Consider the following 18,006-nt stretch of genomic DNA (forward strand, 5'->3'; position numbering starts at 1 on the left):
CATCGCTTCGGCGCTGTTAAAACGTTGCTGCCTCGGATGCGCGAGGCAGTTTAAATAATACTCGACCGTTCCTCCGGTGAGTCATTAATCATTCTCGCGGAGGAGCACTCGAGTATTTGTTTGTAATTAGAACAATGCGGTATCGATAACTCGCGCGTTGTTCGTGTGGTTTCAGAATTAATTGCGGCGATCCGTAGAAGTCGCCCTACGCGATTTCAAGGTTTCCTGATGAAACGTCTGGCACAGAATTATGGCAAAATAATGGCGGAAGTCAGCGTAGTAAATAGGATTATTTGAATACACCACTCCTGGAATACAAAGAAAATGGAGACAATTATATATGAATAAATGCACACAGGATTTTCTCAAGAACTGAATAACTTCCGCGAGTCGTTTTCCTTCCGGAAACAACCACGTTGCCCAGAATCGGGATATCCCTATATTTAATTACGAATGTTGATGCTGAACGATCGCGTTCCATTTGGAGGAGTTACGTTAACTCTTATAAGGAGCACATGTGTGTAGGCGTTATCGATCGAGCCCTCGGGGTGTCGGTGCTTTTTATGGCAGCTATTACTCCGACCGTATTTCATTCGGCGTATTTGCGGTTGTCATTGATAAACGATACAGTTGTATTAACCCCCTTAAAGCACGGGGAGACTTCGGCTTCTACGCGGCGCGATTCAGTAATATTAATAACTGGTTGCACCATCGGCGTTGGTTGCGCGGACGTGTAACTATTGCGTAACGGAGAGAAAGAATATGTGCAATAATCAAAGTTGCGGATGGATGAGAAATTCCAGGGGCACTTTGCTTACATTCCACAGTTTTTGCATTTCGCAGAAATATTGAACTCTTTGTTTGATTGTCATCTTTAATTTTGTAGGCTACCAGCTGTTAGGAAGTGGAACGCGTTATGAAGTATATTATTCATTTGTATTGGGTTGATTCATAAATAATTTATGTAAAACAGAAGTTATTGATACATACCGTTAATAAATATTAGGTTGTCCCAAAAGTTTCTTTCGCTTTATTAATAAGTAATTCATGCACAATATTTTATGTTTTATGTTACATTACTGAATTGTGCACGATTCATTTTGCTCCATTACTGTTACAACATGAATATCTATGAAATTAGATTGTCTATTTATATAAACACGACCACATAAAATAATTCAGTGCAACTCGCGAAAGAAACTTTCGGGATAACCTAATATTAATTCGAATAACATATTATTACTGCATTGAAGTTCAAGTACCATAAATTCATGAAATAATTTCGTAGAGCATCTCTCCCTATTATTACCAAATCATGATACGATCAATCATTTTATGATTAAGAATCCCTCGATCACTGGATCGGCCATACGGTAAACATAATCGTTGGTCATCGATCGGATTACAGTTTTCCAAACACTGCCACTCGGTGCATGCCTGGAAAATCATAATGGTGCGCGAATCTCGCATGCGCCGAGATATAATTTTATAGCGCTAGCTTTATGTGTCGGTTTATGGGAATATCGTCGATTTATCGATCGTCACGTCCTACTTAACATCTTGCGGATGTCGCGAATGCGTTACGAGGCCCATTAATCGCGCGATTTAATTTTGTATCATCTTTTAGAGGAGTATTGGCAGTTTAGATAGTTTATATCGCCGCGGGTACTGGGGCAGATATGAAATCACGCGAATTGATAGCATTACGGGCACGAGTAAAGTTTGAATCGATATTTTATGCTTGTACGCCGTTGCTTTAAGATGTTCTTGCTAAAATTGAAGAATTATGGCACAGTTACTGGATCAATTCGACCATTAATACGTGACACTGCATGCATAGGATACGGGAAGCTTGTTTCGTTTTATTCCTGTCTCCGTTACTGGAATATTAAACGCACATATACTATGCATACTATGAGATGTATATTTATATTTAAGCGATAACAAAAGTTGTTATTATTCATTGCATGCAGGCTAACCGAACAGTTAGCGTGTTTATGTTCTAACTTCATCCAGTATCTAAGCATGTTAGACGTCGAAAGTGTAGCTTTGTAAAATATAAGGTAGATAATATGGTTAGTTGAAATTTAACTAAAATTGACGCGTCGGTAGTCGAAGTAAGCGAGGAGCGATTGAGCAACGCATTAACGAGGGTCAGGTGTGTCGATGGAATTATTACGGCACGGACTATAGTCGACTGGATACCACTCGAACTGATCTATTGTGTCTCACCGCACGAGACCATAGATTCTGCCCACTTGATTAGATCCGATCACACGGCATTGCGACAGGTACTGTTCTAAATTAGGATCGCGAGTGCGTGACTTGGTCGAGTCAACGAACCGAGCCTGATCGCAAATGTAAACTTCATGATTGCAGATTATAAATGTACCTTATAATTATGCATCACGAATGTATCTTGCGATCGCGCATTATAAATATAGCTTGTGATCATAGATTAAAATGAACGTAGAAAAAGGTGTGATTGATGAGTAGTTGATTGAAATTAACAATGATTCGAATCAAGATACGTATGAAGCCGGTCTAATATGCACGATTTGGTTATTCGATTTGAATACGATCCAATGTAGGTAATTTGATGATCTATATACAGTGAACCTGTTGCGTAAGTGTCGCGTGGTTATCCCCAGCACTTCCTGGAGCTCGATGTCACCACTCTCACATTTAATTGTAAGCATATGATCTTTAATTTAAGCATCTAGCTCTCTTCGCGCAGATTTCGATATTTATCTGATTCATATGTAATCGAAGAACAATCGCTTTTGTTAAAATCCTTCATTTATATTCACGGAACAACTATCCTAACTTCTCCAATAAATCCGTAAGAAGTGATCTTTACAGCGACCAACTACGAAAGCGTTCACAATGCAACAGACAACCGACCGATCCAATGATCCGCGACTAGCGTGCGTGCGCTCGCGGAAAGAAGCTGGAATGCGAGGTGTCGAATGATCGCGGTATAAAAGCGAAAGGGAAAAAACGTCAGTTGGAAACGACGCCTGGTGTAACGAGATACCCGTCTTCGACTTTCGCGTTTCAATGTAAAACGTCGCCGGTTGACAAGAGCAGTTCGTTTCGCAGCCTCTAATCCGCGCGGTTACATGTTCCCGAAGTGGGCATTCCGATCCGCAGAATCCAGTCGTGCTTTAATCCGTCGCGTAAGTATGCGTGCGAGGTTCGTCCCGTGCGTTAAACTGTAATTGCATCGCGTGCACCTCGCTACGTGCGGTGGGAAACGTGCATTAGGCGCGTGGAGGAGGGAACAGGGTGAGCCGTATCAGAAACGTTGTCAGAGAATTTACAGGTGCATTCTAAACATTCGGAGCTCGCGAATGAATCTTCCTACGGTTACGTATCTTTCGAGTGGGGCGACCGGGGTCATTTATACGGCGGTGTTATGTATTGCGTGGGGAAAGATGGAACAGTCTCGGGAGAGAACGGAACAGGAGGGGAATTTATTAACGAGGGGGCCTCGTGAAGGGTGAAATTGCATAGGTGTATTCCCTAGATCGTTGTCGATTTTTAGAAGCTGGTATAGGTCTGTCGCGAATTATTTTCACGATAAAGAATAATTAAATCGTATCTTCTCATTCACGAACGATCTTCGTTTCCCCAAGTTACCGATTCGTCGATTACTCGAACGAGTTGAATCCGCCAACGTCGGAACCATTATGAACGGCACCGCGTGTCGAACGTTTGGAAAGAAAATCTCGTAACCCGATGTTATTCACAGGTGCTCGTCGACGCGAGAAATGATCCAGCAGTTGCATCCGATCTTCTGCATTATGGATGCGATCACGTAACAAACACGTAACGCGGTCAGTAGTCGTTCGGAAATATGCGTGTCTTTCTCGTTCCATTCTTCGGTTGGCTCTCATTGAGAAATTTTCATTAGCATCTTTCACTCATATTGGAATTGCGATAGATGAATGGGCTTGGGCGTCGCGGTGTTTCGTTCTGCGGATTAAAAATACGAAGGAGACTCGTATAAATAAATAAGATTATTATAAATATTTCTAATAGACACCTGCTTCGAGGATCTCATCTGCCTCCAACTCCTTCTAAAAAATCGGTGAGGGGCACGTTTCCGGAATTTCTAATTAAAATATGTCCCGAGGCAGTGCGATCTATCGACACCAACAAACAAAAAGAAGGGAAATGATTAATTTGCAGCGGAAAGGTTGCTATTCGTGTCTACGTTCCGTATGTTAGGTGGATCGTGCGATCGGGAACTATAAAGGTGCAGGTCGATGGAGAACGTTTATGTGGTTGCGCTCGTAGAGTCTAACGGTACGATGCTCGCCGCGAATAGTAATAATAATATGGTTGTTTTATCGCGCGGATGGCTCGTAATGGGTTCGACGAATTTGGAACGGCTGGATGGTGTCACCTAAGCGCCGCGCGAAATCGTAGGCAGGTGAAAAATGGTGGAAAATTATACATTCAGCCTAGCGTCGTGCGTCGTAAAAGGACGGCGAACGGGTCTTGAGAATAAGGTCACGAGAGTCTTCGAGTTGATGGCTAGATTATTTATGTGTATTACACTTCGTCAGTGGTGTCATGGAGATGATGACCTTTGTTCGATGCCCACGCCTGGTAACGTAAGACTGGTCAGGAGAATTTCCTTTCATACTTACTGTCGCTCGAATCGCACGTCGAAGAATTATGCGGAACGATAAAACTGTTTCCATTCGATTCCCCCGGGACTCGTAGGTGTGAGGCTAAATTTAACTTTCCGTCGATAATTGTGAGAACATCGGACTCCCACGCACCGCCGGAGACTTCTATTCGGATAAGTACAATTGGAGATTTTGCTCACGTTCATTGCGAAACGATGAGTAGATAATATTGATCCGAGAAGTTTTATTTTCTGGTCTGTCAAGTATCGTAAATGGGAGGAGTGAATGAATATTTTAGTTTGGAGTCTCTTTATCTTTGTTGTCGCAAGAATTAGCAATTCAGAATATGATACAAGAATTTCTATGACATTATTCCTATAACTATTACTTTTATATAAAACTGGTGAAGATTATTCGACGTCTACTTTGTTCTCGTTTAGGTATTCCAGGTGGCAACCGTTAATTGCAAGCGAAATTACGCGCGAGGTTATGCCCATATTTAGGCCGAACGAATGGCAGTTTCTCAAAGTTTTTGTCGAAACTTTGACCTCGAGGGAATAAAACATTCTCGTGTCGCAAGCATTCCCATTTAGCAAGAAGAAAATAATCCGTGAATGACGAATTACGACATCTGGACTTGTAACAAATCCCTCGTAAAATTCTTCTCGAATAAACTCTATATACACACGTTTATTCGTCGATATTGTCATCGAACAGGTAAAAAAAACTGGATTTTACTTAAAGAAAAATTCATAGAGAGTATTTTTACTATTTCTAAAGTCATGCTGCTTGCATAGCTTGCTTTTTGAAAAATCTAAGTAATCGTTATAAAGTAGCAGAAGCGATGATTAACATTCCTTCCTCGTGCTCGCATTGTTACCACGCCACGTCATTCGATGATACATATCTTAAGGAATTATACCGTGCAACTTCTCAGGAACGTGTATCACGCCAACGTCATCGAAGAAATGATTTTATTTGGAATAAAATGCCCTGAGATTCAAACTTGATACCAGACTTTTAAATCGAATTGTACACTTGCATAATGTTCTTTCAAACAAAAGTTAAAAAAATAAATATCAGCTTTTATATTTCATATTTTTTTAAATTTAATTTGGAAAATCAGACTTCTAAGACCAAATGTATTCCACTCTATTCTCGTTATGCAGAATTGCCTCTAGTGCTCCACCTTTCCTTACTTCAAACTCGAAGTGTGATTGCTGATGGTTTTGGTTTGTTTCGACTTGAAGCATCATCCAAGCACGGTAGCACTTGGAGCACAATGTTACAAAGGAATGTTGAAAGAGGTATAGCGCAATGTTGGCAGCATGCAGCGAGCATGCGAAACGACAGCGATACTGGCAGCTACTCTTCGTCCCACGCGATTCAGAAGGTGCTTCGATTCCTCTGAGTCATCCTGAGACTCCTCAGGGATCGAGTTCCTTCCGTAAGAATTATTATCTGGAAGATTTCTAATTACAATTGTCATATCACTGAAGAAAAGTGACTTTAGAAGAAATTAGAAAACCAAGTGAAAGGTTCAAGGTTCGAGCAACAATCCAGGAACTGAACTTAACTCTCAAAGTCGATAGAATGTAATCCTACACTTTCTACACTAAACAAGATAAATAATTCTACACTTTCTGGAACAGGTGAGCATCGGGGCCAATGGTAAGATACTGTGATTCTAGGAAGCACCTAGCTTCTCAGGTATGATTTTCACCTATGTATTGTTTACGTCTTCTCGTGAAGGCATAGCCGATATATTCTCGTACGGTGCACTGTATCTCCGTTTGACGAGTGTTGGGGGACAGAGATTGTCTCTTTCTCTCTCCTCTTCCGAGAGGAGCTCGAGGTTGATACTTTTCGCCGTTTTGTTTCGAAAAAGGGTACCTGACGCACGCAGGGGATTGTCGAAGAATACAAACTACCTCATTTCCACCTTGTCCTTGACGGAACGATCGCGTTAACCGAACCTTTAGGCGGCTCGCCTCGGTTCGGAACGGAGACTGCGGCGATGCAGCCATCTGTCCGATACATCTAAATGGCCAGCGACCTAAATATCTCCATTTGTCTTAAAGGATCGTGAAATTGCAATGGAAGGGAACTACGGTATGCAGAACAGGAATATATGATTGGAATATTTGTTAGCGAGCGCTCGGAACGATGGGATGGCTGGAGAGAGATGAGGGAGTGCCGCTTATAGCTTCAACTGGTAGCGTCGAGCAACATTCGATATATTGAATACACCTTTAGCCTATTCAGGCGATCATACTCTATTTATGTAATAACCGACTGTCACTGTTTTAGCCTTTATTTAGTCGTGTTTCAACGTGCAAGAGAAACGAGAGAATTCGCAACTTAGTTTATACGAAGGTAATGTGTATCGAATGCATTATAAATTGTCTTTCTGTTTGGAAAGACACCAAATTTAATTTTTTTCATTTAACAGACCATAAACGAAAGTGTCAAGGTTCTCTTTCGTCGAGGCTTGTATAATATGTCGCAAGATTACACAAAAACTAGGAATGTTTGCAATTTAAATGAAACTGCAAATGTCAGAATGAACGAATCTTTAGCAATCCTCTTATTCTGCATGAAATATTAATAATCTGCTTTTAACCGAGATTCATAAATATTCTTATTCGAAAGAAACACGCGAATAGACTACCGAAAAAGTTTATGCATATGTTGAACATAAATTTGTATCATTTTGCAATTTTTAAAATGTCTTTTTAGAAACTGCAGGGAAAGTTTTATACAGGACACGTTTCCGAATAGGATAGTAGATTAAAACGAAATCGTTGATATGCATAGAAAGTTCAATAAGAAATGATAATGTATATAAAATGCTCCGAAAATTAAGCAACGAGTACAAGAGTTGACGCATAGCACAGTTAACACTCGCATTAAGATTCAGTCGTGACCGAGTTCCAGGCTGTGAACCTGTACCGTTTTAATTCGCGTTGCCGGAAGTGTGTTGATGAGGCACAAGGGGACCGAGAAAGAGAGTGGATTGTGATGCTAACTCGGGAACCCCTGTCGCGAAACAATCCTCCAAGACAATAGCAACCTCTCCCTCGTTAATATTTATAACGAATTCCTCGTGTCGTTGAAAACTTTGAGAAAATGGGATAACCTTGTTGAGAATCGAACTACTCAAAGATCGAACAGCCAGTTCGATTACGGATACAAAATCATTTCAGAGATTCGTATGTTTAAACGATCTTTGGATTTTTCTGCAAACGTGTGAAGACATTATTTTTCTTGATTTCTCAAGATGTTCCAAGCTTCAAGCTTTCATCTAAATTTATTTGTGCCGCCGACTTTCCATCACAGAATTTTCAAGAAAGTGTGAATAGTTATATAACAACGACTCCCATACATGCACGCGCGCATTCCGTTTCATTTTATGCAACACATTACCGAGGAGTGTCATAAATACCGCGTCCCCAAAAGTCCTGTTACGTCCAGCCGAGGGAACCACGACTAAAACGGGAAGTGAGATCGAAAAGAAGACAAAGTTCTCACGTTATGCGCACGTGTTGCCAGTGGACGAACACAAAGGTGCACCGACGCCGTGTACGACGCATCGGGACGCATCTCCCAGGTGGCAGCCACTTTTTGGAGCCCCCCTAAAACAAGAAAGATCTGCACCTGAGATTATCGTCTGAATTCATTATTTTTACTCGTGGGTATTTTAAGAAATGAAAATTAATTAAGCTTTGCTTCGCAATTTTAGCAACAGCCGTATTCTTTTTAAAGAGGGTCTGCGTTGGTTCTTGTATTCTGATTCAAACTGACTTATTGGACACAGTTGAGGACCTGTATCTGGGGCCAGTGGAAGTGGATCGCAAACAACAAAAGGATTGAAATATTACATAAAAAAAAAAGAAACATATTGTTACAAGTGTCAAAGAAAATGAATGAATACTTGCATTTCAATGAAGTCACAAATATAAATACCACAATAAACGTTTAATTACGTAATTTCCAATAGTGTACAAATAAAGTTGAATCAAAGAAGAAATTTTCAATAGTGTCAGTCTGGCAGTCAACGTGTTAACGACTTATTCTCGAGTCATCCATACTTTTCTGCCTCGGATATAATTCCCTCTAGCCTTCCAGATTTCAAAAACACTGTTCTATCCGAATGGAGGGGCAATTATGTTCGCGCACCGGTACGATGCGCGTGTTTCTCGGTACGTAATGCAACGCGAGTGCATTTTTCCGACGCGTACTCCTCCTCGCGTGGTTGCGTAACCGCGCGAGCTCTTCCTGAATGCGGTTGACGTAACTCTTATCCGAGGTGCGCTGCACGTACGTAACACACGTCGAGGAAGCGCATCCTCGCCGCTGGATCCCCACGAGGATACGCCCGATAACTGTGCACGCCCTGGGGAAGGGACTGCCGAGGACCACCGGCTCCTGTCAGGCCTCGGTTCCGCGAGATTATCGACAACCACGATCTCGATAAAGCGTCGACCTCCAGAAGACCAGGCGTGCCAAGTGTTTCGAGACACGCCGAAAATTCCCTGGATTCTTCCTGCTTACGGTATTGTGATGTTCCTTATCATTTTCTTTTCCTTTTTTCTTTTTTTTAATCGAAGGAGGGTGTTCATTGGACCCTCTGTAACTTGTTAAAGGAGCCTTCTACTTTGTCGTGTAAATGAAATCGAATTTTTTCTTTACTTCTATGAAAGTATGTATGCAAAATTAAAAAAGGTACGAGGTGGAGACCGAGTGCTGGTAGAGGAAGTGTTTAAAGAAAAAGTCACCAGTTTTATGAGACTCTGTGAGATTTTTTCTTTAAACAAGGAGAGATCGCAACCTGTGTGAGTGGTTTGATAAGGAATTGATAAGTGTGAGTCACCAGTTTTATGAGACTCTGTGAAATTCACACTTATCAATTCCTTATCAAACCACTCACACAGGTTGCAATCTCTCCTCATCGAACTATACAACTCCATCTCATCCATCCATTTTTCATGTCTCAAAACGAATGCAACAGTTGTATGATAAACGGCAACATTATATATTTCTTTTCACCCGCCCTACGCTTTTAGCCTCATCTGAAAACTGCTCATCCAGTTCTCGATCACCCTCCACCAGAGGTAGCACGGATGATCAACCACGGGACTTTATCTCATTCATCCATGTTACCTATCGCAAGATAAATAGACCTAGACCACTTTGAAGAGCTAGAATCTAGTATTCTTTGTGCTCGTCGATTCCTGCACTGTCATCGCAGTTCAAAAACCATTCATCCAGGTAGCAATATCTTCGCATCGAAGTTAACATGGTTGGTCAAACCTAGGTCTTTATCTCTTTATATCTCGAAACGAAGAAGACGAATGAAGTTGCGCCAGTTTTATTAACGTGTGCCTGCATTTTAGAATTCTCGACAATCATTTTTAGGGCTGTCCGTTAAAAACTCATTCAACAGTGTCCGACTAAGTAGATCTTAACCCCTTCGACCTTTTTCTGTTTGTATTCTATTCTTTTCTCTTTTATTAGACATTAAATGTATCAAACTAGGGTTGGCTATATCAAAAGCACTCGGAAACATTTCCTGGGATATATCAGGTTGTCCAGAAAGTTTCTTTCGCGTATTGCACTCAATTATTTTACGTGCCAGTGTTTATATAATTAAACAATCTAATTTTATAGACATCGATGTTGTAACAGTAATAGAGCAAAATGGATCGTGCACAATTCAGTAATGTAACATAAAACATAAAATATTGTGGATGTATTACTTATTAATAAAGCGAAAGAAACTTTTGGGACAGCCTAATATTTGTATTGATTTAAATAATTCCGAGGAGACATATCTTTCCCACAAGACACGATCAAGTCTTCAATTCCTCGATCGAAGTTATACCTCACCGATATCTCCATCCTCAACATTTTTATTGGCCCTAAATCTTCATGTTTTAATATTCCCACTTCGTCTGCCAGTTCCTTTAATTCCTTGTATCCTGGATACTAATTTGAACCGGTGCCCCGAACAAGCATCTTTCTGCTCGCAATCGCAATCATCGCTTCATCTCCGCGGTTCAACCAACTATAACAACGTCCACGCGAGAAAAAGGTATTCCGTAATACGTAACTACGTCCGGAACGACCGTGTCAGACCGTGCACCGAACCTCTTTGATAAGGCACATTAGGTGATTATATTCAATCCGAGATTAATCGTGTAACGTTGCTCCGACCCCTCGATGCGACGCGATGATACGCCGCGGAGCAACGTGTTTTGTTTCTCCGGTTCGGAATCATCGCGATTCATCGCTCCGCTGTTTGTTTTGCTCGGTTTTTGTTGTTACGCGCGTCTCGTTACCGTGAGAGAGGAACAGCATGGAAATGCGCCATGTAAAAGGAAAAATGAACTAAAGATGAACGCGATAAAGTCCGGCGGTGTCGAACAGCCTCTGACGGGGAGATGGGGTACTCGAGCTTTTCGAAGGATTAGGTTGAAGATGCCAAAGACAGAGTGTTAAAGTTAAGTTTCGACCCTAGTGGGGCATATATCGGGTCAAGGAAAAACTTCCGGGAACATTTGGATCTTCAGTTTAACGCTCTCCCGAATAATTTTGAAAGTATTTGGTTTGAAAAGTTCATTTGAAAAATGAAAAAATATGTTTTTTGAATTTTGGTCAGAAAGACGCGTACTTTTCCATTTACGTGATATTTTTGCAAAATAATTTATAGATGTTTCCAAACACTGCCGTTGCGATCGAGAAACGCTTCTACCCAGCGGCACTGGAGGAGACGCTCATTGAGAATAATCTGCGTGCATTGTCAGGACTGAAAGATCGATCATAACGTTCGCTTCCTTATTGCGGAAACCTGTCCATTGGCTGACACGTAAGTCAGAGTTTGCATGTCCGATAGGAAATCGTTCTGTCGGAAGGGCGTGGGCACTCGGCCGAACGAGGCCTCGACAGAACGCGTTCTTTCTCTCTTACTCGTTTCAAAAACGAAAACGATTAACCATCCAGAGTTACCAGTGTTATTCAATCGTTAAACACATGGACAATTTCCGGCAAGTGGCATTCGTTAACTTTTAAATGCACTAATTTCAATAACTTTTAAATTGGAAAGGATTAAAGAGTGTCGCGTGTACTCTTTCCAGGTGCGACACTCGATGTTCGATCAACTGGCAGTGCAGCACGGATTATGCAATTCGTCGTGCGTTATGCAACCGTGCATCGAACGAGAAAGCGTGTGTATGGAATGCGCGGAGCGAAAACGCAGACGTCCGTTAATCGAGCGTATCTCCGCAACAGGATCAAGGACCAGCCACCGCAGGTTGCATAACGCCACCGAGAATTCTGTGCGACGTACTTTTGGCGACCTTTGCGTCGATTGGTCTTGACTGAGAGCATCGAAGCGTTCAGGTACAATTTTCAATTGTTTAAATAGAATGAAGTTATTATAAAATTGCTTCGAAATTTTGTATGTAATAGGAACTAGGGGTTTGGAACGTTGGTCAGTTCGATTAAATGACTTTCGATATGTAAGAAATTTAACCCAATTAATTGTTGATTTAAGGTTTTTATACAGAATTTGGTAAAACAATGGATACAAGTAGAGAATATTTGAATCGTTAAAAAGTGGGAGTTTCAAATCACCATTTGCCTGGCCATACGCCTTTCTCGAGAAGAGAATTGTGATTTTTTTCTGAAAACCTGATTCGTTGGCCTAATCATCGGTAATACCAGCGCTCCAAGAGAAATCGGCTCGAACGGACGAATTGCTCTTAATAGTACACCGCGGAGGCAGACATTTCCTGTGTCTATGCACGATTTACAGAATTATGATCACGCACGGTTACGTATCGCCCTTCTGGGGAACGAAAAAAACAACGATCATCAGCGTAGACAAGTGCCTGTACGCGAGTGTAGTTATGTCATCGCGAGAAGTCACCATGAGTATGAAGTGGAGTAATAAATAAAGAGAATTATTCTACTTTTTCTTCTAACAAACACGTTCAAACAAAAATAAAAAATGAATTAATTTTCTTACACTTACAGAAGAAGTTTCGGTTCTCATCATCTTCTAGATACTTAAATCTTTGCGGAATCTAGAGTAAAACGTAGTTGTTTCCTATTTTTCCTATTTCCCCAATAAATATTGATTTATTTTACTCTGAAACTATTAGGTCGCCCTAAAAGTTCGTGTCATTTATACTTCTATTTCTCAAATTAATATGTTAAACATACTCTTAAGTGTCACAAGAAAAGATAATCTGTCTCATTTCACAATAGTTTCTCACCTCTTTCACATAGTCATTATACCGTTACTAGAAAATTTCTGTGGTTTTTTATTAAGTTTCGACACAGTCTTCGGCACGAACTTATGGGACGACCTAATATTATAATATAAACTTTACTTTCAATATTTTCGTATATTATTGCGTACCGCAGAGTTTCCTGTTAAATTTCCTACAAGTGCATAAAAACTGGCAGTCTACTCATGACCCTCGAACCAATACCAGTAATTTCCCCAGTATCCCATAAAAACAGCCATATCCTCCTCGATCCTCCTCCCCTTAATCCCAAACATCGCCGCCGATCTACCTCGACACGTTACACCCCAGCAAATAGCATACCTCCTCTCGCAAAAATGACTCCGAAATTGTTTCTTGCGACCGCTGGCCGCTTCCATTACCGTAATTGCCAGCGGTGGCCTGGCGCGAAACGGGAGCACTCGAGAAAAATTCGACAGCGTTTTCCTCGGAAAGCTTGAACGGATTACCATAGAGATGACGGTTCACCTGGCAGGCGAAAAAGATAGGAACGGGGTAGGCGTAGAGACGCGGCGAAAAGAAAAAAAAGGAAGGAGCACGAAGAACCAGAAGAGGAATGCTGCCTCTCGTACCTGAGATCGAGTCCAGCTCCTCAGCTGGACGTCGGACGTATTAATGCTAATCGACGCAAATACCCTTTGTACGGCCGGTTTGTACCCGTGTTTCTCGCGGCTACCTAGCGCTGCGTGGCACCGAGGAAGCCGCCACGAGCTAGTTCCCTACCGTAGGAAATCCTCGCGACGTTGCTCGGGCGACACGAAACCCTGCGCGTGCGAAAGAACGATTAAATCATATGGGTTTTGCGTAATTGCACGCACGTGGCAGCACGTGCCTCCCTCTCCTCCTCGGGGATGACACGCGCGACCGTTCGACCGCGGGAAAACCTGTGCCATTGGCTTTAGAGCGTTTCGCTGACATTCACACCTGACATTACCCGAGGTGATAATCCCGTGATTCCCGCGACGTCGAAGATGTACAGGCTGTTAAAAGATCGCGGAGTTCCTCAAGCGTGAACGTTAGCGTGCTTGGAGCGGTTGGACAGGCTGAATGGAAGGAAGAGGAGGGCTCTTTCGTTAATTACAACAGGATTTAAGGAGGAGATGTTTCGATTTATGGATCGAGGTGTTGGGCGGGACGCCTGACAGTCGAGTCGTTCATTGCACGAACATCGATTAACTCCACTTTTTGAGAAAATCTGAAATTTAAGGGTCAAAGCACTTGGTACGGTAATAACTTTTCATATTTCGTCGCATTTCTCGACTTTTTGTTTTATGGAGTTGATCGATTTGTGCGATGCACGGGTCGTTTGTAAACTAAATGTACCATAGATGTTTTATTGGTACCTCGATATATACCTGAATTTTCAGTGTTTAGCAAACGTCTCCAGTCACGAGAAATACCTTTCACAGCGAGGTCGCGATTAATCAACGACGATTTGTCGCTTGTAACCTTTACTAGGTGGATTCTTTCCGGCTGCTCTCGCGCTTTTGTTCGTCGCGCTAGGGTAAATGAAGAGGAATCGCGTGGTGATTGTCAGAGGAATCCTAGGCGACGGAGATGGCTCGCGCGGAGGAAGAAAGACCGGTCTAGGAAAACTCGAACCTTGACGAAGTGCTCATAAATATGTCGGTGGCAGAGAACGCGTCAATGGTAGCCGATGTGTCTACCGTGCTGCGAGATAAAGGCGTCCACACACCACCCGAACATCGTGTACCGTGATAACACACCGTCCACTCAATAAATAGCTAATCGTTTGCACTCGTTCCACACAACGTTAAAGATTTATGCCTCTGGCATTACGTGGTTGGACGGAAGACCGTAACGTCGGATTTCTAGACTTTTTGGAAAACGTTCGCCCCGAGGGAAAAGTAAATTTCTGCTGGGATAAGTGGTAGGCTTGAAACGATTAGGTTGTTAGACAGCAAGTATAAATACAACTACGGAAAGTGAACTTTTAATACACCATAATACTGCAGAATACAGAATATTCCAAAATAATACAGCTTAGTATATGGTACTTCAGCACGATGCACCTTAATACTGCATAAGAAACAGTAAAATACATAATAGTACAGAATATTCTAGGACAGTACAAAATAACACATAGGGTATTACAGGACAATACAGCATGATATAGAATAATACAGCAAAATACAGAGTATTCCATCCTTTTTTTAGAGTTTTATTCAAAGTAAAGTTATAGCTTGGACAAAAAAATGAATTCATATATCAAGCATATCTACAAAATCTTAGAAAACATTCTAATAAATCCAACACCCCTCAAACAAATTCTACAAATTAACAACTATTACACAATCCCATTTCGAATACAGAAAAATCCTTCCAAAAGACTTTCTCACCAACCCAACCCCTATGATCCTAAATATCCTCCATTTCCAATACAGGAAAATTCATCCCAAGGAAAGTCTTCCACTCGCAGAGACCACTGGAGGATCTACAGTGATCTACGACGACGCTTCGTTACGCGGGCAGTCCATGCCATTCGATGGCTGCGTCGTTAGAGCGACTTGAATCACGGATTACGATCTTCTGGATAACGTTGTTTATCACTCTAACAAGTGCTCGATGATGTGAACTTCCCTTAATTCCAGTGACCGCGTATTCGAGGCAGCGACAGTGTCGGCATAAAACGAAGAATGTCGCAGCACGCGTTCTATTGAGGCGAGCATAAGCCGGTGGTAGAGCTCAGGCTAGCAAACTGGAAATGCATCGTACTGTACAGCACGAGTGGCCAACGTACCGCACACCGCATATCACGTGACATCCTGCTGGAACCACACGACCTCGCACACTCCGCAACAACGATGCACGTACATCGAACTGTTCCGGATACTCTCACCCTGTTAATGTGATGCACGATTTCGAAAAACGTGTACCAGATGATGTTAGGCCAGACGATCCCATTAACCCTTTGCGCTCGATATTTAGGGTGAACAAGATACTCTAGGTGGTTCTCGAATGTTCTAGAAACTCAAAATATGTACTTGAGGAGAGGTTAGACTCTGCTAGGTCTGGACTCTAAGTATTTGAGAAGTTGGTAAAGATATTAGAAGATTCTTTTAAAGTACCTGGACTAGCTTGTAAAGTATTAACACTTTGCACTCGATGTTTTCGTTTGGGATGAACGAACTACCCCAGGTGGTTCGCGAATATTCGAGAAACTCACGATACTTGAGGACAGTATTCGAGGAACTGATTCACTGTAAAAGTATCGTAATCGTCTTTTAACGTAGAGTTTAAGATGTATTCTTATGGTCAAGTATTTGAGGCTCGGTGGTGTTATTAGGCACCTCCTTAAAAGGGTCCATCTCCATATGTTAGATTTTAAGTATTCGACTACAAGGAGCCAGTGTATTGTAAAGTAATTTGGAAAACAAAAAAGAGTTGCAGTGTTTGAGAGTCTTTTTCATTAATATTCAAAACTTGGCATAACAAGTTTACACTGGAATAGTAGGATAGACGATAGCATAAACACCTATATAGCTGAACCATTGCACTTTTCGCTATCATCCTATAATTACCAGTACTCGAAGAAGCGAAGTGGTTTCACACTGGTTTCTCGATAATATCTCGAAGAGTGGACTTAATTACTGAATTCATTAACACGCTTGCTGTACTTTCATCATAATTTCCACATTTATCACTGGACATGCGTGACCATACGTAATCGAGATAGTTCGATTAATTTCCTATAAAAATTTACCTAATCAAATACACGATATTATTTACCTACTCCCATCAGCTCGATATCAAATAATCAATCGATTGAACTCTAGGTATACATTCTCATAATTCACTAGAAGAAGAGGATACCGGTTCATAAATAAGTTTCAAAATTACTTTGTGGTTTAAGATACTTTGTCGAGTAAAAAAGATTTTATTTTCAATTCTATGTAAGTGTGTACGTTTAAGAATACCCAATTTAAATTTCATTAAAAATGGAATTAAACAACTTGAATTCGTTACGTCAGTGGAATTCTCAAGAATAATTTTCTTTTTACGATCCATTACCTATTTTTCCAGCCAGTAAAGAAGTTCCTTGTCGAAAGTTTCGCAAAATGTCCACGTCCCCAAGCGAGAAACGACATATTAAACGCAAACACGAGTCGTGTTCGTACACACTGCTGCCGGTATTTAGTCGTCACACCTTCGAAGCGATTGGCACTTCGCAAACAATGTCGGAGTTTCGTCTTTTTCGTGTGCTCTCTGGCAAGTGTTTGATCTGCGTATAAAAAAAAAGGAAAAAATACTTGCGTCACTCCGCGCGACACTCTCAGTCAATTACCAGAGGGGAAACGTTTATTCAGTCGCCGAGCGTTTGCTCCTAAATGAATAGAGTTAATTACCATGAAACGACGTCAGAGACAGGCCGAGACGCGTTGTCACTGCAGCTGACTTCATTTGCAAAGTCAAGACGACCCGCCGTTTGAACGGTGCAATTCAACGCGTAGACAACATCGCGAAACCTTTAACGATCGTTCTCATCGTTTGCCACTATCGAAGGATTATCGTCGAGTATGTTCAATTCGTTAATCGTTAAGTGTTGCTTATTAAAACGCCGCGTAATTAATTCGGCTTTATAACAAGTCGAATATTCGTATATTAATTGAAATGATCCAGGGAACGATGGAGAAACGTCTCGTCAAAAGGCTACCGCCGTTAAAACGTGACTTTATGGATCGTATCGGAGTCGTCTCTTTATTGGATGTTTATTATGATGTCGAGGAACGTCCACGGTTATAGTGCGATTTTTTCAATCCGGTGATTTACACCAGGAAACTCTTCACGGCTGTAACGTTGGATACCCAGCAGGAGTAGACGGACACGCCTCGCCTCGATTTACGTTCGGACGCGATTAGGGATCGATAAAGGGACCAGCTAGCTTATCTTGAGGATCGCCACCGATGTACCTGGAACGGTTACTTCGTACAGCTGTCGCGATCTATCTTTGTATTTATCGCCTGCGATTCCCGACGTACCTTGTTAAAAATCGCCCCTAATGTTCTCCATTTTTCTCGAAATTAATTAAACGT

The 18,006-nt window shown here is 41.6% G+C and overlaps 2 long non-coding RNA genes across 4 annotated transcripts; one reads left to right on the forward strand and one right to left on the reverse strand.

Moving 5' to 3' along the window:
• The first annotated feature begins 7,896 nt into the window (after positions 1-7,896).
• Positions 7,897-12,759, forward strand: LOC128881762 (uncharacterized). Its single transcript, XR_008458167.1, has 5 exons — positions 7,897-8,331; positions 8,406-9,195; positions 11,353-11,508; positions 11,777-12,041; positions 12,196-12,759. It is a non-coding gene; the product is annotated as an uncharacterized LOC128881762 (long non-coding RNA).
• A 2,207-nt stretch (positions 12,760-14,966) lies between these two features.
• Positions 14,967-17,456, reverse strand: LOC128881768 (uncharacterized). 3 transcript variants are annotated; one of them, XR_008458170.1, is made up of 4 exons: positions 16,985-17,456; positions 16,495-16,662; positions 16,042-16,173; positions 14,967-15,956 (listed from the first exon to the last, which is right to left on the reverse strand). It is a non-coding gene; the product is annotated as an uncharacterized LOC128881768 (long non-coding RNA). The 3 variants fall into 3 exon arrangements; XR_008458169.1 differs by having other exon boundaries at positions 14,968-15,936; XR_008458168.1 differs by having other exon boundaries at positions 14,967-16,173; positions 16,985-17,455.
• Between the last annotated feature and the right edge of the window lie 550 nt (positions 17,457-18,006).

This window comes from Hylaeus volcanicus, chromosome 1 (genome assembly GCF_026283585.1).
Source record: "Hylaeus volcanicus isolate JK05 chromosome 1, UHH_iyHylVolc1.0_haploid, whole genome shotgun sequence".
NCBI lineage: Eukaryota > Metazoa > Arthropoda > Insecta > Hymenoptera > Colletidae > Hylaeus > Hylaeus volcanicus.